Here is a 20,885-nt window from a genome sequence, read left to right on the forward strand (position 1 = left end):
GCTGGGCGCACCAGCCCAGGGGCGCACAGGGGAGTCAGACCGGGCGCACTAGCCCAGGGGTTCAAAGGGAAGCCAGGCCGGGCGCACTAGCCCAGGGGTTCAAAGGGAAGCCAGGCAGGGCGCACTAGCCCAGGGGCTCACAGGGGAGCCAGGCTGGGCGCACTAGCCCAGTGGCTCAGAGGGGAGCCAGGCCGGGCGCACTAGCCCAGGGGCTCAGAGGCCGGGAGAGCAACTTCTAGCAAGGTGGCACCTTTGCGCTCGGACGCGGGGCCTGTGATCCAGGCTCTGAGCGGGTCCAGAGGGCTCAGCTGAGCAGGCACGTCTGCGCGGCGCTCCCAGCCCTCGTGGCCCAGGGGACGGACACACCTGCTCTCTGCCACTGGAGACTGCTGCTCCCGTGGCCGGAGTGCTCACCCCACATTTACAAACCAGCCTCCTGGCACTGAGGTGCTCCGCAGCGGCACTCGGAGCAGGTGTTCGCTCCCTGCCGGCCCGAGGGGCCTCCCAGCCCAGCAGCCACGTGCACCGAGCACCTGCTGAGCATCCGGCTGGGCCCAGGCAGAGCTGTCTGAGGGGCAAAATGCCACCCAGAGGACCCACAGGGCCCTGCACCGCTGCACCTGCGGGAGCTGGGCCACATCCTGCCCCTCTCACCTTCTCAGCCACTCCAAACGCCACAGCTCCCGGCAGTGACTAATTCATCAACTCCTCCCTCTCCCCAGCTCCGGTCCAGCACTGTCCGAGAGCAAACCCCCAGAAACTCTCCCAGCCTCTGACCCCGGCTCTCCCCACCCCATTAAACCTGGGCAGCTGGCCACGCCCACAGCAACCCGCCCCTTACCACCGCTCTGCCCGTCTCCTGCACAGCGGGGGAGCTCTCTGCTCAGCTTCTCCCAGGACTCCCGCTCCCACTGGGAATTGGCCGTTCGCTGGGAGACGGGAGCCCAAAGGCAGGGAACACGCGTAAGGGTTTTCCCTATTTATAACGGCGACCTTGCCTGGCTTTAGCCTTTGCACCTAAGCCTATCAAAGGCTTTGCACAGCCCTGTGGGGCAGCTCAGGACAGCAGACCCTGGGTCTAGGGAGATGATCTGCTGATCTGCACGCCGGTTTGCCTGCCACCCTTGGCGCTGCCGCTGCGTCAGTCTCCGGGTTCTCCAGCTGGGGAAGCAGAGCAGGAGGGGATCTGCCCCAGACGACGCGGCGGGTGAGTGGAAGGGCCGGGAGCTATGTCACATAGTTTCACGTGGCACCTGTCACTGCAGCACCTCGCACGAGGAAGGCCAAGAGCCACACGCTTCCCCCAAGCTAGGAGAAGAAGCCAGAAGCTGGGTCTCCTGGGGCCCTGCTCTGTGAGTGATCAGGGAACAGGAAATAATGACCCTGGAAAGATGTAAAGTCCCATCCCGCTGAGGCTCAAAGCCCGTCACAGATGATAACGACCCAAGATGCACCGCCCCCGGGACGCTGTCTCCAGCATAATGGTTGTGCTCAGGCAATGGAGGGTGCAGGAGAAACATGCATGTGCTTATGGCACATTATCCTAATTGCACAGCAGGGGAAACTGAGGCACCGAGTGGCAGGGTCAGGAAGAGAGCCTAGGTGCCCTGAACTTGGGCCATAGACATATCCCCTGCCCCAGCCCTGATAACACAGCATGTCTCATGAGGGCATGCACAGACACATGCTTTGCGGAGGGCAGGTGAGCAGTGCTGGAGGGAGCCGCGCAGGTCCAAGGTAGAAGTTCATGGTGAAGCCGAGACTGGAGCCAGCCGCGCTTTAGGCCAAAGGAAGTTAGGCGCCTCCCTCTGATTGAAAGTCCAATGGGAATTAGGCCCCTACTTCCATTCGTGCATCTCCCCAACACAATCTTCTTTATTCTAACACAGCCCCTTGTGCAGTGCGGGCCCAAAGTGACGCTCTCTGGGCAATCTGCCAGAGCCAGGTGGAGACCCACTTTTTGGCTCGATGGCGAGGAAAAGAGAAGGGCATGCTGGGATACGCTGCAGCTACCACAGAGAGGTTACAGCAAAAGTTAGCAGGAACATCAGTGGAGCCGGAATTCCCACCACAGATGTACTTCACGGCTGGAAATTAACACCCACGGCAGGCACCTACTGGATATTCTGATTGGAAGCTCTTTGGGGCAGGGGTTGTCTCTTCATTATATGCCAGGAAGGGGCCTAGTTCAGTGGGGCCTGGATCCTTGCCTGAGGCCGGCTGGCACAGCCACAAGAAACAGCAATAACGGACAGCACCCCCGGCAGGACACAGTGACAGTGATGACAACTCCCGGGGAGCTCGTTTTGAAGCCCCGGCTCCTGTAGTCTGTGGGAATCTCTGATTTCTATTTATAAAAGAGAGGAAGTTTCTCACCCTGGTGCTTGCAGAAGCAAGCTGGACCAGTCCCCCCCCCCACACTCCACACGTTACTTACCAATCTCCTGCTTTCAAAGCCAGTCTCATGAGCTTGGGGCCACCCTCAGGAATTCTGCGGGGGGTTGCAGTTGGCCATGACCTGTACTGCACAGGGTCCGCAACACATAGGCCCCATGGGGTCAGGCTCCCAGCCCTCAGCCCCAGATCAGAACGTGCTCCCCCAGAGGTGAGGCTACGCCCCCCGCTGCACGTGGTTCTTTCCCACCGCCAGGAATACTACACCCAGCTGCTTTGGGCCCCCGGGATGTAAAGTCAGGGCAGCCCCCTCAGGCTGCTTTAAGCTGCCGGGGCCAACGGGCCGGGGTACCCATGAATTAGGGGTCAGAGCAGCTGCTCCCCAGGATTCTTAGTCAAAACCATCTCCCCCTCTGCCCTCCCCGGCCTCGGAAGACTCCGCGCAGAGCAAGAGAGCGACTCTGAAAAGCACGAAACCGGAGAGTCCTTGGCCCACGCACCACGACGCAAGTCTGCAGAAAACCACACTCGCACGCAGCCACCGGGGCCAAAGCGACGCCTGGAGCAGCCCCACCGCCTTCAGGGGAGGAGGGAACTGGCCCCGAACTTCCAGCCTTTGCTTCCTGGCTCCTCCCCAGCAGGAACGACGCCCGCTCCCTCCCCACTGCCCCAGCAAGAACCAGCAAGGAATGAGCCGGGCACCCCGGGCATGGCTGTGCCAACCTGCGAGCTCGGGGCGAGGAGCGAGGGGACAGAGGCCGATGTGGGGAGGAGGGGGCATGCATGTGCGCAGAGCGGGGAAGCCTATTGGAAGCGTCTCCGGGATGGTTCTGCCATGGATGAAAGTCCAACCCGCAAAATCATTCCCTCCCTGAGACGCGACTTGGGGCAGCGGGCGCCCTCCCAGCGCTTCCACGAGAGCAGCTGCCCCACCGCGGGGCTGGGAGAGGGAGGCCGGGTCGTGCTCTGGCTCTTCCTCCTGGCTCCGGGCCCCACTCCGATGAGGAGGGGGAAGCGGACGGCCCGCCGCTCTCGCTAACGAGCTGCAGGCCTGCCCGTTTCCAAGCCGCGTTGCCCACATGAAAGGTGGCTGCCGCGAGCAGCCAGACAGCACGCAGACACGGGGGAGGGGGCGCTGGCCTGGAAGGGAAAGGGGGTTGCGCCAATTTTCCACTGGGCTGTTCCGACATTTCCACTTTGCTGCAGCCAAACGCCACAACACAAGCTGCCTGCCACGCCCTACCGGAGGGGCGCGAAGGGGAGAGAACAGGCCTGGCCTCGCTCGCTCCTGCCTGCCTGCTATCCAGCCTCTTCAGCACAGCACAGCTCCCCGGCAGAGCCGAGCTGCAGGCTGGGACGCTGGCCCTGGCCTATGCGCCGGACGAGAGCACAGTGCTCCGGCGGAGCGGACTGGAAAAGCGCCGCACTAGCTGAGAAGCTGATCGGGGGGGCGGTGAGGAAGCTCCAGGCCGAGCGGACACGAAGAACAGATTCTTTTGTCTGGCCTGTCTTCCTCAAGCGAGGCCTCCTGTAGCCAGCCAGCACCGCCGCCCCCGCAGGAAACGGCTTCTCCTCGCCCGGTCCCTCTCCTTCCACTCCAGTGTTGGTATGAGAGGGAGGCCGCATCCCCTGGCCTGATCCTCCTCCCGCCCCTGTGAGTGCAAACAGCAGAAAGAGGGAGATCGCATTCCTCTTCCTCTCCCTCCCATAAAGCAGCTGGGAGGGCGGCGTGTGAGAGCCCTCTTCCGAACGGAGCGGAGACAGGGAGACGGAGCTGGCACGCAGGGCTTAGCTCCCACCAGCACGGCCCTGCTGGCCCCCCGGTTTCTGCCCAGCTGGCAGGTTCGGTGTCACATTCCCAGCCATTATGGACACCAAGGAAACCTTCCCACTGTGGCCTGACCATGCACCTGAGTCTGCGGACAAGCCGCACAAAACAACAGCTCCCAGAGGTGGGACTGTCGCAGTGACGTGTACCTGAAACCTACCCAGCACTACCAAACCATCAGTCGTCCAAACCAGTGTTTCTCAACCTTTTTTCATAAAGTACCCCTTTAAAAAAAATTAGAAGTACCCCCAGTACCTACAGATTTCAGACACACCCATTTTTTTCCTACCATTGCAACACATTTGTTTAAACAACTTAATCGCAGCCGGGCGGGCGATGAAACTTTTGGGTGTAAAAAGTACAAAAATACTAAAACTCTGCAAAACCTAAAAATTCTGTTGTCTCCAAATTTCAGTTGGGCTGACGTACCCCCCAGACTTCTCCCGAGTATACCTAAGGGCGCTCGTACCACTGGGTGAGAAACACAGATCTGAACTATCTCCCTGGCACCCAGTAGACACATCCAGCGACTCTGGGATCATGGACAGGGCTTGCGATTGTGGTTCCTGTGACTGACCCAAAAGCACAAGGGCAAAGGAAAGAAAGCCCTTGAGCACAATGGGATTTTCCCCAGTTTGAGGGACTATTTTTGCAACACAGGTGGAAGAATACCAAAATATTAACACAGAGTTAATCACAGAGCTGAGCCGGGAGACAAGTCATCTGCCATGCGCCTCTCCCAGCGCTCCGACCCCTTTGATGCCTCCCTCCCGTCTGTGCCTGTTCTGCGGCCTCTGCCCTGCTCTGCCAAGGCCTGGCCCAGAGCTGGACAGAAACAGCTCCGGATGGATGCCAGCTGCCCTCGGAGCTGAGCCGATTTCTCAGTCCAAGAAGGAGGCTGGTGGCTCTGCCAAACTAGGAAACCGCTCCAGGAAACCCCAATGGGAGGGTGCTGGAGAGTCTTAACTGGATAAGTACAGGGTCCAGAGGACAGTCAGCCCACAGTGGTTACAGGCCTAATCGCTGAAAGCTGCTTAACTGCGCTGGGCAGCCCAAGAGCAGATGGACACAGCGGCCAGTTGCAGGCCTCAGACCTCCTGTACTAACCCCAGGGGCGGGGATGGGGCACGGAGACCTAGCTATGCTCATCCCCCACTTTACACCAGCCTGCACCTGACGCAGGGCCCTGCTCCACCCTGCAGGAGAAGACAGTGTTGCGCAGAGAGTACGATCACCGAGTCTGACCTCCTGCCATCGCAATTCACCCAGATGCCCCTACGCTGAGCCCGAGGACGTCAGTTAGACAACAGCATTTCAGTCCTCGGCAGACCAAGCTGTTGTGAAGTTCAGGCCGAGAACCAAGGTACCAGCAATGCCCGAGGGCCTGCACTGGCAGGGGATTCATTAGGCTGGATATGCACAGATGATCCTAGCAGGAGAATCATGCCCCACCCTGCTAATGCAGGTGACCCTCCTCACACCTGGGACCTGCCAATCTAAGCTAGAAAAATTTTTTCCCTGAGATTAACCAGGCATGTGAGAGAGGATTCTCTGTACCAGAGAGCACGGGTCCACCCTGCCCAGCAGCCCTTCTCTACCCGCAGCCAGTCTCTTCAATAAGGGCTCTGCCACACACCCCACGGAGGGGCTGGAGGGCAGAATTCCCTCCTGGCTGCATACTGGGGGCCAGTGTGTGGAGCCCTGACTCACAGTGTGAGCACTGGTCCTGCTGGTTCTTCAGCATGTCAGGGTACCAGCATCTCGCCCCCGGTGATCAGTCTAGCCCTGTGCATGCGAGCAAGGATCGTCAGCATCCAACACTATTTGCAGCCTCAATTGTGTTGGTGTCAAGTCCTTAGCCCTTTGTTTCCTGAATCTGTGTGCCTGTAGAGGCAGAAGATGAAAAAGGAAACACTCTCCCCCCCATTCCCCTTAAGACAAGTCAACACATCATCCTCCAACAACCCCACCCCTGGGGGCAGGAGAGAAATCAGGATTGGTACGGAGTCTCTGGTCCATGTGTGGTCAGTGAGGAGACGGGAGATTGCTCCCAGATTTCATCCACAGCTCTGAGTGAATGAAGGGCTGGCAATGTAGGACCAGCGGTACCAAGTCAGACCATTGGTCCAGACCGCCTGGCACCCTGCCTCCAGCAGGATCTGGAACGAGGGCTAGTTAGGAAGCTGAGAAAACATCCCACATCTTAACACACCCAAGCAATTGTGCACTGCTGAACCCAGGAGGAAATTTTCCTTCCTTCAGGACTCTCCGGCCCGGGACATGAACATGAAATGAAAGGACCCGGTCGAATGGATGGGAGATCCCACAAAGGACTAGATCCAAGATCCAACACCCATGGACGCTCAGGGCCAAGAGATACAAATGAAATGAATTTGTTAGGCTCACCTTACCCCCATCCATTCACATCACAACCCCTCTATCACTCCGAGCAGGGGGGAAATGAGAGGTGGATGGGAATAAGTCCTTCCAGCAAGGAGCCATGAGATAACTCGAAATCCAGCTCTGGCATCATGCCCTGTGTCGCCTTTGGCAAGTCACTTTGCCTCCAGGCACCTCACTTGTGACTTGGGGGGAAGGTTTCCCAGAGCTTCCATGACAACTGGGTACTGTCTGCACAGGGCTTCGAAGAGCTACGTGCTCTCTAAGGACACCATACAGGCTCATGTGAGGCGGGTCCTGGAGTGGAACAGGAGGAAGTGCTGTGGGTCAGTGCCGGATAATTGGCAGGACTGTGACTGGACAAACTGGGCCGGGTGCACGGACTGAGCCGTGTGAGAGGGGTGCTGCAGACCAGTGCGGACATGCACTGGAAGAGTTGTGAGGGGCTCTAGGACTGGAATAGTGGGGGGCTGGGCAAAGAGGGGGGCTGCGATCTGGGGGCAGAACAGTAGGGGAAGCAACAACTGGCAAAAGCAGATCCGAGCCGAGGAGCTCTGGCTGAGGTGGGTGGGATCGAGGGTCTGGATTCAGGTGCATTGGCAGAACTGGACAGGATTCAGACCAGGATTCAGCACGTGCTGTAGATCAGCTGAGGCGCACTGAGGGCGGTGCCTAGAAGCTCCCTGTCCACCTTCCTACAGTATGTGTCATTCCGGCCAGCGTGATGCCAAGCACCAAATTCTACTAGCAACCCGCCTGCTAGACAAACGGGGGCTGGAAACGCAAACTCAGAGACAAGCCTTTCCCACTCCCTGCAGCTAATGGACAGAAAAAGTTTGCAGATGATACCAAGTTGGGAGGGGTTGCAAGTGCTTTGGAGGGCAGGACAGTAATTCAAAATGCTCTGGACAACCTGGAGAAATAGTCTGAAGTAAACAGAATGAAATTCAACCAGGACAAATGCAAAGTGCTCCACTTAGGGAGGAACAATCAGTTTCAAACACACACAATGGGAAGCAACTGTCTAGGAAGGAGCACTGCTGAAAGGGATCTAGGGGTCATAACGGGCCACGAGCAAAATATGAGTCAAGAGACTGGCACTGTTGCAAAAAAGAAAAAAGGTAACATCATTCTGGGAGGCATTAAGAGGAGTGTTGTGAGCAAGATACAAGAAGTCATTCTTCCGCTCGTTCTGCGCTGATTAAGTCTCAACTGGAGCCAACTCTTGGTGTCCATTTCTGGGTGCCAAATTTTAGGAACAATGTGGAGAAATTGGAGAAGGTCCAGAGAAGAGTGATAAAAATGATGACATGTCTAGAAAACATGAGCTATGAGGGAAAAGTAAAAGAACTGGGAGGGACGTACCAGCTTTCATGTATCTAAAAGATTGTTATAAGGAGGAGGGAGAAAAATTATTCTTGTTAATCTCTGAGGCTGTGTCTACACTGGGCCACTTATTCCGGAAAAGCAGCCGCTTTTCCGGAATAACTTGCCAGCTGTCTACACTGGCCGCTTGCTTTTCCGGAAAAACAATGACGATCTACTGTAAAATTGTCAGTGTTTTTCCGGAAAAACAATGCTGCTCCCGTTCGGGCAAAAGTCCTTTTCCGGAAAAACTATTCCGGAAAAGGGTCAGTGTAGACAGCACAGTAGTCTTTTCCGCAAAAAAGCCCCGATCGTGAAAATGACAATCGGGGCTTTTTTCCGGAAAAGAGCGTCTACATTGGCCACGGACGCTTTTCCGGAAAAAGTGCTTTTCCGGAAAAGCATCCTGCCAATGTAGACGCGCTTTTTCCGGAAATACTTATAACGGAAAACTGTTCTGTTTTAAGCATTTCCGGAAAAGGGTGCCAATGTAGACACAGCCTGAGAGTCAGACAAGAAGCAATGGGCTTAAATTGCAGCAAGGGAGGTTTAGTCTGGACATTAGGAAAAACTTCCTACCTGTCAGGGTGGTTAAACACTGGAATAAATTGCCTAGGAAAGTTGTGGAATCTCCATCGTAAGAGCAAGTTCGACAAACGCCTGTCAGGGACGGTCTAGATGGTGGCTGGTCCTGCCGTGAGTGAGGGGGCCTGGAGTTTCCTTCCAGTTCTAGGATTCTATGAAAATACCAATCTTTGTAGTTTCTGAACAGAAAAGAGCAGACAGAGCCACCTGGCTCTCAAGTTTAACACCACTCCCTCCACTTAGCAGCGGACAGGTCTTGGGCTAGCTCCCAGGTCCCCAGAAAGTGCATTTTACAGGCTTACTCAGCATGTTACAGCACGTGGAGATTTGCACAGAGAGCAGAGCAGGACACACGCCTGGCCCACCCGTAGGGCTAGCTTGGAGTTGCTCCAAGCAACCTCCCTGGCTCCACAGCACTGCTGCATACCATACAATTCATTGCCAAATGGAGCCCAGTCTTGGTTCTGACTTCCTGCTTCTGCCCATTTGGATGTTATAAACATGGCATGTTTCCAGTTCGTTCGTTCGTTCGTTCGTTCGTTCGTTCTTTCTTTCTTTCTTTCTTTCTTTCTTTCTTTCTTTCTTTCTTTCTTTCTTTCTTTCTTTCTTAGCTTAGAGGTTTTTCCGCACTAGACATTGCTAACATGGGCTTTTATCACACAGACTGCAGTGTTAAGCGCACATTTTGCTGGGTGCTTTCCAAGACAAGAGGAAGATGTGGCACAAGACCCAAAGAGGGAATTATCTAGGGCAGGGGCGGGCCAAAGGGCTGCTCGCAGGGCTGTGGGGAGGGGGGGCGGGAAGAGCGGAGGAGGTTTCAGGCCAATTAGGAGCTGGGGGCAGAGGAGCTGCATGAAGCTTCCCTCGCCCTGCCCCAGCCCAGCGGGCACTTCAAAGTGCCATGTGTTCCTTGCAGGGCAGGAGGAGGCTTCCTGTGCCCCCCGTTCCCAGGCCCTAATTGGCCTGGGGATGGGGGAGTGTGCCAAGCCTCTTCCAGGGCATGGGTGCTTAGTGGGAAGGGAGGGCAAAGGGGTTCCCCCAACCCCAGACCAATCATGGTCTGCAGGTGGGGTAGCCCCACCCCTTCCAGGGTGGGCTGGGGCTACTTCAAAATTTTTTAAGTGGCCCCTCGGCCAAAATTATTGCCCACCCCAGATCTAGGGGCTGATTTTCAGAGGTAAGACCCACTGTGATGGGCCGGCGGCGGCCTGCACTAGAGCGGGGCGGGCAGCGGCCCCGGCAGGACGCCCGGGAGGGGCGGCCTCGCCAGCGTGTCGCCAGGAGGACCCGCTCGCCGAATGCCACAGGGAGTGGAGCTCTGCGGCTGCGGGGAGTCGGGGCTGCCGGCAGGTCGGGCAGGGCGTGCGGGGTCCCGGTGGAGGACACCGGGATGCAACCCCGCCCCCTGCATCCCGACGCACGGACACCCGCGACAGCGGGGGCGAGGGGGGGGACGCCGACGTGACCTCCAGTGGGAGGTTTAAAAGGAGGCCGCAAGCCAAGGCCAGAGGAGGGATGCCCAGGAGACGATCCCTCCCCTCCCGGTGGAACCGGACGGACGGAACTCCGGAGGGACGCAGGACCAGAGCCCCGGTACGACGGACGAGGAGGTGAGAACGGGTGGCTCGGCTGCGGGGGCTGCAGCCATAGGGCTGGCTAGGAAGCAGCCCGGGACAGGGCCCTTTTGGCGCCCATGGGCTGATGCGCTGCGGGTTGGAACCCCGTCAGCCGGGTGAGGGATCAGCACCCAAACCCTTAGGGTCCCGGGCTGGGACCCGGTGGAGAGGGTGGGCCCGGGTCCCCCTAACCCCGCTGGCTCACTCTGTATTACAACCCCAACGGGTGTTGAAGGTGCGTGATGGAGACGAGAGACAGCCCCACCCCACAGCCCGGGAGGTCAGACTGAGGCCCCCGGGAGAGGGGACCGGGAACACCGAGCTCGCGGGGCCCCGCCTTGCCCCCCCTAGGAGGGAGGGGCCAGCGGGAGCTTGCACCCATTAAAACACTGTAAACTAGAGGGACGGACGGAGGGCTCGCTGGGCCGTGACCCCGAGAAAGGGGGCACGGGCTCACGCCCAGAACTAGAACCGTCACACCCACATTTTGCAAATGTTCAGGAGGTGTGTTATGGGCTTCAGGTTTGCGCTCATCTCTAAAACCAGATGAGATGAATTTAACCTGGCAAGAGAAATATGCAGACCGACAGACTAGTGTGCCACAGCTGGGACGGACGCTCAGCCTTGCGAGGAACTCTGTCTGCCGCAGGAAAGGGCTGAGGAAGGGCAAGAGGGCGCTGAAAACACCAGGGGAGGCTTCTCCCACGGTGGAAGGCACCCGTCAAACTGTGAAGGGCATGGGCAGAGATTCCAGGGGAAGTTAATTGAGAGGCCCCCTTTAACCTCCGAAGTAGCCTGGAATCAGGAGGGTGCACAGGTGGGTTATCACTACATTAACCCCCCTCCCATTGCGCCATCAGTTCTTTGCTACACCCCTCAGAGAGCAGCACAGACTTTCTCCCATATCATAGAATCATAGAATAGTAGGACTGGAAGGGACCTCGAGAGGTCATCGAGTCCAGTCCCCTGCCCTCATGGCAGGACCAAATACTGTCTAGACCATCCCTGATAGACATTTATCTAACCTACTCTTAAATATCTCCAGAGATGGGGATTCCACAACCTCCCTGGGCAATTTATTCCAGTGTTTGACTACCCTGACAGTTAGGAACTTTTTCCTAATGTCCAACCTAAACCTCCCTTGCTGCAGTTTAAGCTCATTGCTTCTTGTTCTATCCTCAGAGGCCAAGATGAACAAGTTTTCTCCCTCTTCCTCATGACACCCTTTTAGATACCTGAAAACCGCTATCATGTCCCTTCTCAATCTTCTCTTTTCTAAACTAAACAAGCCCAATTCTTTCAATCTTCCTTCATAGGTCATGTTCTCTAGACCTTTAATCATTCTTGTTGCTCTTCTCTGGACCTTCTCCAATTTCTCCACATCTTTCTTGAAATGTGGTGCCCAGAACTGGACATAGTACTCCAACTGATGTCTAATCAGTGCAGAGTAGAGTGGAAATATTTCATGAGAAACATGTTCTTTCTCACTCAACTATCAAAGGGCACGTCCACACGACTACCTTGAAATAATACGGTGAGCATCCACACTGCCAAGCCTGTTATTTCGAAATAAGGGGCTTATTAGTTTTGAAATAGTTACTTCGGGAGTTATTATTTCACAATAACTTATGTCAAAAGAACTCGGTAGTGTAGGCATAACTAAGTGGGTTGTGCCTTCGAAAGCTCATGATACCATATATATTTTTGTTCGTCCCTAGGGCTATGTCTACACTGAATGCTTGAGTGCATGTCTACATAACAAGCCCTTTATTTCAAAATGATTTCAAAATAACGGGCTTCTAACTCCGACTTCTGAAACCCAACTTCTGTAACGTTTCATAAGGAGTAGGGGAAGTTGGAGGAAGAGTGCTCTTCCTTTGACTTCCTGCTGTGTGGACAGCGCCAAAAGCCCAGTTAAGTTACTTCCACTTCAGCTTTGCAATTAAGGTAAGTTGTGTATCTTAACCCGCAGTATAGATGCACCCTAATTTGCTACAGGACCACTCATTGTTTTTTAAGTTTATTTAATCCCTATGTCTAGTTAGTACCTACCAAACCCAACATGGAAAGAATATTAGTGATGCAAAGCCCAGAGCCCTGTGCGCATGCATTTTGATACAACTTTTACGAGATCCCAAACTCCTTTTTCCACAGGATCCCTTCCCCATTTAGTGGTCTGGGTGGATGATGCTCATTGTATGGGTAACTATTAGGGATGTAAACAGGTAACCGGCCAGTAAGCATCACCATTATTGTGTGATGCTTACCAGTAACCGGTTAACCAGTGCCCAGTAGGGCTGGAGTAGACAGACCCGTGCGCCCAGTGTGGTACAGTGGGCCTCCCCGGTCTTGGTCCGAACATCTCCCTACCTGTGCTGTGCGATGGGCGGGGGGCTGCTCCAGCCCCGCAGGTCTCACTGTGCAATGCCATGGTCCAGTTAACCATCTCGTTTAATCCTTTAACATTGTAAATGGGGTTTGTCATCCCTAGTAGCTAGTCAGTATCTCTTTCCATCATCCTAACTCAAAATGTGGCCCCAAGACCAGTTCAGTGCATCCCATCCAAACCCTGCTCTCAAGACAGAATTATTAATTTCTTAATGATTAATTAGCTTGCTGATACAACACTAACATTCTTTTAATGTAGTTTTGTGCATGTAATTTCCTAGGTTTACTAAAAAACTAAAGAAAAGCAGAAATCCCCTCATTGGAACTATCAGCAGGAGTCACAGCTTACGACCCAGTACGGCCTGCTACTGCTTGAACCAATGCAGCAGTGCTAGTAGAACCAGCAGATGTTATTCTTCAAGGGCCCGTCTATGCAGCAGGGCTAAACTAAAAATAAGGTGTGCAACTCGAGCTACGCTAATTGCATAGGGGTTGCCAGATGGTTTTGACAAAAATACTGGACATGCTTGATCTCAGATGGGGTGGGGGGAGGAACCGGCCATGGGGGGAGTGGGGCTGGTTGGGAGGGGGTCAGGAGGAGCGGAGCTGGCGTGGAAGATGGGGGGGAACTGGCCAGTGGGGAGCAGGGCCGGTTGGGAGGGGATCAGGGGGAGCAGGGCTGGCCGGGGGAGATGGGAGGGGAGGGAACCAGTCGGCAGGGAACAGGGCTGCCCAGGACGGGGTCGGGAGGAGCAGGGTTGGCTGAGAGGAGGTCAGGGGCAGCAGGGCTGGCCAGGGAGAAGGGGGGGGGACCGGCCAAAGCGGGGCTGGCCCGGGTGCACACAGATCCCAGGGTGCTGCCTGTTTCACGCACAGTCCCAGCGGAGAGCACGGGCGAGTCTGGCCCCGGGGATTCTGTCATGCCCTGCCCCTCACTGCGTAGTTGTGTACTGCCTGGCTGGTAGACACGCTCATGCAGTGTGAGCACGTCTACCAGCCAGGAAGTACGTAACTACGTATTGATACTCATGATAATAAAATAATAAAACGTATTTAATTAGAAAATACCAGACATTTATATATCCAGTATTTTCTCAATTTGTTTCCCGGACAGAAAGCTCAAAAACCAGACTGTCCAGTTCAAAACCAGACACCTGGCAACCCTATAATTGCACAGCTTAAGTGGAAATAGCTTATTTTGACTTTTGGCGCTGTCTACATAACAGTAGTTATTTTGAGACAGAGACTCTTCCCCAGACTCCCTTTACTCCTCGTACAATGAGGGTTACGGGAGTTGGAGTAAGCAGTCCTCCAGCTCAACATTATTTCAACATGATGCCAAAATAACTGCTTGTGCATAGATGTGGACTATGTTATTTCGGAATAACTTCAGTTATTCTGAAATAACGCTGGTGTGTTGACATAGCCTAAGTGGAGGAACACTAGAGCAGGATCAGCCACACCTTTTGCTGCCAGGTGTCACAGCTGTTTGCTGACAGAAGAGGAATGGCAAGCCTCAGGAATCCAGGGTTCAATTCCAGGTTCTGGAGGAATATGTGCTCTGTGGTTATATAGACCCTGTTTTCCTATCCCGGCATTCCTATCCCTCCCTATTGCATATACCTCCCAGCCATCTCTGCTCCCTTCCTCCCCACCACAGCATGCCTCCCCCTCCACCCCGCCTTAATCTCTTTGTGCCTCATCCCTCTGCATTCCAGCCAGGCAGCTTCTTCTTTCACCTCCCCACTGCCTGGGTGCTAGCAATGGGAGTTTTGAGTGTGCACACAAGTTGCCATTAACTGTTTACCCCCACCAGCGCTGAGCTGGAACCCACTCAATGCACATGGAATTCTCAGTGAATTTAGCTGCCAAACTAGCAAGTCTCTATGGGGTATATTGTGAACTGAGATTTTTCAGAGGCATATAACTTGGGCCAGTTTTCCTGGGGAAAGTATAGAGCTTTTCAGAGAAAAAGTAGCAATAATTGTTTTGCTATCAGTACATTTTTCTCTAATCTCCTTCCAAGAAAAAGCTGAAACTTTCCAAAAAAAATCAGCCTCAGGCAGATACCTAGTATGGAAAATTGTGGCCTGACTGGTGAAAGCTGAGGACTATTGGAAACAGGGTACTATAATGGAGCATGCAGGCAACCTTAACTATGGGCAGTGTTACCGTTTTCACCTACAATATGTTCTTATATGCTTAATATACTTTTTTATCTATTGATCCTCATCGTGCCTAGCTCCTTATTCCAGTGCTTTTCAGCCACAGACCTCTGAAGGTGCCTCTACATTGCACCCTTAGCCTGAAATAAGCGGTGCAATTTGAGCTACACAAATTGCGTAGCTTATTTCTAGTCAATTTCTACACAGCTTTAACAATAAACCACTATTCCAAAACATCCCTTACTCCTTGTGGAACAGCGTTTACAAGGGACATCGTTATATTTTGAAATAACGGGCTTGCTTCAAAGACCCATGTGGAATAGCTATTCCCAGAATATCCCCGCTGTCTATTCCTACCAGAGTGCTTTACTCAGGTCAGTTTCATTAGCCTCATGTTACAGATGGGACAAGGGAAGCCCGCTCTCTTTTTTCTATGGTGTGAGAGACTGCAGGGCTGGAGGGACAGAGAGGTGGGGATTCCTCAGCATTAAAGTATCAACTCTGAGTATAAGCAAACGCAACCGTGGATCTGTCTAGGGGAGTTTGCAGGATCTACAGCCGGGCGTTCCCTTGAGTTGATTTATTTATTCAAATCAGTTGCTCCGTTTTGAGGGGGCGGCGTGGGGGGCGGCTCTGCCAGGCAGCCCTAGGGGCTGAGACCAGCAGGATCCGCTCGCTCCCCTGGCCTGGCGCCCCGGGACCCCACACGCTGCCCTGGCTGGCACCAGAGCGCCACGCCCTGCCCTGACGCAGCCCGCCCAGCTGTGGATCAGCTGGCAAAGGGCCCACGCGCAGGGAAGAGCGGGGGGGAGGGGAGGTTGTGGAGTGAGCGTGAGACAAGGCAGCGCCTCGCCCCGCCCCCGTAGCCCTGATGCAGGAAGCCACGGCCTCGCGCCCTTCGCAGTGAATGAGTTTCTCGCCACTGGCTTGAATGGGAGCCGGACAAAGCAGCCAGCGATCCGATTGGTCAGCTCCCCGGAGCCCCGCCTCTGCCCCGCTCGCATTGGCCGGCGTGGCGTTCACTCCCCTCCCCTTGCCCCATTGGCCAGCCGGGCTCGCCAATCCTCAGCTCACCATGGTGACTGCGTGAAGTCCCGCTGGGAGCGCTTCGAATTCCTCCGCGCTGCCCCTGGCCCGGGCCCGCGCGCGGGGGGAACCGCAGCCCCCGCCCCCACGCAACTGGGTCGCCCCCAGCTGGCTGCGGGCCCCGCGGCTGCAGGCGCGTCAGGCCGCCCCCCCCCCCCCGCACTCTGCTGCCTGCACCAGGCGAAGTTCAGCGGGAACTCTGCAGCCGGGAAGGGCGCCCGCTCTGCCCCCCAGCCTGCCCCACGTGCCCGCCGGGGGACCTTCCAGGGCCCCGGCCCTGCCTGCCGGGCAGAGGTGCTGGCAGGAGGGGCTGCGGCCCCCGCCTTGCAGCGGTTTCCACCATAGGGAGGGTTTACAGTTCGGTTCAAAGGCTCTCAGCCCCCCCCCCCCTTCATCCACCCACCCACCCACCCACTAGACACGTTGTTCCGGCTTTAGTGTTGCTTGTCGCGCTGCAGCACCCAAAGGCCAGGCCAGGATTCGAGGCTGTTACCCGAATACGGTGCCCGCCAACAGGAAGCAACTGTCCCTGTCCCAGAGAGGCGAGGGGGTCCCAAGAAGCCCCCCAATACTCCCTCTGGGTCCATGCATCACTCACCTCCTTTCAGAGAGTCTGGCTCACCCTCCTTTGCAGTGGGACCGAGCTGGCGGGGAAGCCAAACATACACAAACCAGGGTCTGCACAGCCAGCCCAAACAGATCCGATTGCTGTCGGTGGTGACCTAGTGGAGAGGCATAAGAGAACTTAGTCCCCTCCTTTTCCTCCTCCCAGCTGGTTACAGGGCTGGGAGGGAGGGGGAGGGGAAGTGGGAAAAGATTGGCACAGCCCAGTCAGAGAGGGGCCGTGGAATGGCCCAAGTTACACACCCATGCCCGGCTGGTGTTGGAGGGATGAGCAGTCCCCCAGGGCAAGCAGGGGCGGAGAGCTGGGAGCGTTAGGAAGGGAGGGATCTTAACTTGGAAAACAGTCCTGCAGAAGAATGGAAATATGTGCACAAAGCTTGGATCAGCTTCTCAGCCTCTGCTCACTGCAGGGGGTTCGGGGGGGGGGGGGGGGAATCTGTGCTGGGCTTGGCACTGCATCCTATTAGCGCTGGCAGCACGGCGTGCCAGACACCCGTGAGCATCAAAGCACGGGAATGGGGGCCACAAAGACCCAGCCACGTCGGGCAGGTTTGCTCTGTGAGACAGGTCAGTCACCTCCCTCATAGCGCCTAGTATGCAGCCTAACCTCAGCATCGGCAGGCAGCTCGTGGCTGAGCAAGATACTACTGAAAACAGGCCGAGGGTAGCAGCAATTCCCCCAGAAACCAGACAACACAGTACAACAGAACTGAACGAGGCCAAGAATTCACAAAACCCCACCCCTGTAAAACTGCAAGCCCCAGAATGGTTTGTGGCAAATGTTCACGTGCTGAACACTCCCGAGTTTTTCTGTGCATCTCACCGGGTTCGGGTTTGGTCCTGAAATAAATAATAATAGTGCCACCTAGCTCTGGCCTAATGCTTTTCATCAAGAGATCTCAATTGGGACACTTGCCAAATTCAGATCTGGACCTTTATTCAGATGTTGGACAGCCTGGGTGTTTGCATGAGTGGAAGTTTGGCCACACCATCAGTACAAATACATCTATGCTCTAGCATGGGATTTCCCATGGCCAGGACCCTGATTTTCTGTCTCATCAGGTGTCACCTCCTTCACCACATATAGGACCGTTGGTTCAAGGGGACATGCTCCCTACTGACTCAATCTACCAAGATCATGTCCTGTTTCACTATAAGTTCCACTTAAGGCCACCCCACCCTACCCACCAAGCATGCTCTCTGTGCTGCGTCTTGGTTCCCACCTCTTGCAAGCACCCGCTCCTGGTCAGGTGTGTCTGCAGTCTCAGTTTATGGTGACCTATCAGTGATCTCTCGGGCAGTTTTTCAGTGACTCAACCATCCAGCTGACTTACCCAGCGTCTATATGTGGAACGGAGCAAATCCCTTCTGGGCTGTAATTTGTCTTGAATTTGTCCCAGGCCTGGTATGGGTCCATGCCCCCAGGACTTCGTGGAGGCACTCTCCTTGCAGCTCTTCACAGGCTTAATCCTTACTCAATCCAGAAGCCAACCTGGGCTCCTATTTTTCTCCCAGTGTCCCTGCCCACACTGTCATAGATCCTAGGGCTGGACGAGACCTCAGGAGGTCATCAAGTCCAGCCCACTGCCCAAGGCAGGACCAACCCCAACTGTCCTTTCTCCTCCAGCTCCAGGAAGCCACTGACTGCTGCTCTGGACTTGGTCTGCAGTTCATTTTATCTGGTCCAGCTGGCAGAGCCATCTCTAGGAGGAAACGGGGCCTGGGGCCACTTCCTTGCTATGGCCCCACTCCTGCCCCATCTCTGCTCCACCCCATCCCACCCCACTCCACCCCTTCCTCCAAGTCCCACCCCTGCTCTGCCCATGCCCTGGGCCTACTCTGCCCTCTTGTCTCTCCTCCTGAGCAATGTAGCCTGAGGGATTACAGAGCCTGGCGTGAGACATCACACCAGAGGTCACCCCTTCCCTGTACTCACCATGGTAGTGGGGAAGCAAAGTGACCTCAGCAGCCTGTTCCGCCCCATCGCACCATCCTCCAGCCCACTGCACCCCGCTTCTCCACTGTGCCTGGAAGCAGAGCGTGCTAGGGCTGGAACGCTCAAATTCCTGCTGCCGCAAAGAAGTGGAGCGTAGCCAGGCCACTCTAGATCCCGCCACCATGGTGAGTGGGGGGGGGGAGGGTCGACCCCTGCTGCTGACTCACACCAGGCCTCATAACCCCTGGGGACCCATCCATAGGGCAGTTGAAGCAGCTCCAGCTGGGCCCTCCTAGGCCTTGTTTGACTCCGTAGCCTCACACCTCAGCAGAGCCGGACTTAGGGGTGGGCGAGCTGGGCGGTCGCCGAGGATAACTGTTCTCAGAGAGTAGTTACCAATAGTTCACAGTCACGCTGGAAGGGCATAACAAGTGGGGTTCTGCAGGGGTCTGTTTTGGAACCGGTTCTGTTCAAGACCTTCATCAGCAATTTAGATGATGACATAGAGAGTATGACTGTAGTTTTAGTCCTGTCAGAATTCACACGGCCAGTCCCTAGGTGCACCAAGATTCCCTCTCAGCATCCAAGCCCGACAGGACGTACACACCAATGCCCTCGTGCCAAGATTCACGCTCCAAAAGACGCCCAGCTACCCACTAGTGCTATGATGCAAACGTGCAGTCCTCATGCACTGGGGCCCTGTGCTTTTGTACCCCGATTCCAACCCTGTCTCCAAGTGCCAGTGGATCCTCACACAAAGGCTGCTTGGCCAGACCTCGGCAAGAGACAGCTGAGATTTTGGGAACCTGTCAGCAACCCCTGACAGCGTGGGCAGAGAGACTCCAGCAAAACAGCTTTTAAATGTAGAGCAGCGTGGGCCCCGCCCCACCCACTGGCATCCTAGAGCGATTGTCTGGGCATCAGACTAAAGGAGACCCAAGCGCTCGGCACTAGCCAGCTGTCTATTTAAGGAAGGCGCGAGGGAGAGATGGAGGGAATGCAGAAGCCAAAATCCGCTTGATGTCTCTAATTTATCTTCTTGTGTTTCAGAACTTTCACCCTCCCGCTCCAGCCGTGGGAACGCGAGGCTGACTGAACGCTCATTGTCCTTGCTAGGGGAGATCGTGGCTGCCCTGGTTTTGTGGCCTTTTTCACATTTCTGGGGACAGCTTCAGGGTGGAATACACAGGGATCCCAGAGCTGCGACTCCCCTGGGTGTACAGGGCTTGGTCTAGGCTCTGCAACACAAACATTACCCAGTTCAAACTAGGGATGTTAAAATGCGGTTAACTGACTAGTCGGCTAGTCAGTGGAATTTCCATCGAGAGGCACTTCCGCACAGGGGCGGGTGAGAGTGCCACGGGGCCCCGGGCAGCAAAATTTTGCGGGGCCCCCCCCCTTTGACACAGTGCATGCACCGTGGTGCCAAGGCGCATGCGCGGGGCCTCGGGAAGCGTGGGGCCGGGGGCAGCCGCCCTGCTCGCCCTGCCGTAAATCTGCCGCTGCTTCCGCATTCCTCCTTTGAAATGTACAAGAGCCCCCACTGGGGCTCCTTTCAAAGGAGGAATGAGGATCACCGCATACAGCCTGGGGGCAGGGGGAAGTCCCGCTGACTCCGGGCTGCACGCGGGTGCCTGCTTTGAAATGCACAAGAGTCCCCAGCAGAGGCTCTTGTGCGTTTCAAAGCCAGGGAGCCTGGGGAGCCCCTGCTGACCCGGGCTCCATGCTAAGCTGCATGCCATGCGGAGCCTGGGGTCGGCAGGGGCGGTGCAGAGCAGAACCAACCCTTCTATCCACTGGCAACTCCCAGTGTGCTCTGATGTCCCTGCTGCTGCTGTCCGGTCCCATTCTAGCCCAGACACCTGACCAGCTGCAGACTCGTGCCCCACCTCATTGCACCCTTAGTACCGCGATCCCTGCTGGAAACAGGGTCCAGTTCTGGTGTCCACTGTCCTCGACGCATGTTGATAAGTGGCGGGGAGCTCGGGGAAGGGAGAGACCAAAGGCTCAGAAAGCATGCCCATAACTGACAACTCCAGGAGCAACATCCAGGTATCTTAACAAAGGGCAGGTGAGGGGTAATTCAGTCTCAGGCTATGGGTAACTTGAGGGCAACACCTCTCTCCAATCTAGCCGAGAAAGGTGGAACACGAGCCAGCCACTCGAAGCTGAAGCTAGACACACTCAGACTGGAAGTCAGGTGCACGTTTTTACCAGCCAGAGCACTCATCTACTGGAGCAATCTACCCAGAGGGAATTCTCCATTACACACCATTTGCAAATCAAGACTGGGCGTTCATCTAAAGGATCTGCTCATGGCAGCATTTGGGGCATGTCTCTGGCCGGTGCTCTACAGAAGATAAGCCTAGACCGTGGTCCCCCTGGCCTTGCAATCTATGAAACCAACAGACACAGTGGGATCCAAATAGCACACAAGGTTTAGCTACGTATACACACAGCTGATCTGCCTGGCTTCCAGCAACCAGAACACAAAGCAC

General features: G+C 55.6%; 1 protein-coding gene across 2 annotated transcripts in view; it reads right to left on the reverse strand.

Moving 5' to 3' along the window:
• Positions 1–16,795, reverse strand: part of CCDC102A (coiled-coil domain containing 102A) — a 49,616-nt gene extending 32,821 nt beyond the window's left edge. Inside the window, exons 1-3 of one of the 2 annotated variants that reach the window (XM_075940426.1) lie at positions 16,695–16,795; positions 16,426–16,549; positions 8,567–8,724 (exon numbers count right to left, since the gene is read on the reverse strand). The gene's annotated coding sequence lies outside the window, so the exon portion shown is untranslated. The remainder of the gene's footprint in view (positions 1–8,566; positions 8,725–16,425; positions 16,550–16,694) is intronic. The other variant, XM_075940425.1, reaches the window with a different exon arrangement.
• Between the last annotated feature and the right edge of the window lie 4,090 nt (positions 16,796–20,885).

Source organism: Pelodiscus sinensis, chromosome 12 (assembly GCF_049634645.1).
Source record: "Pelodiscus sinensis isolate JC-2024 chromosome 12, ASM4963464v1, whole genome shotgun sequence".
Lineage (NCBI taxonomy): Eukaryota > Metazoa > Chordata > Testudines > Trionychidae > Pelodiscus > Pelodiscus sinensis.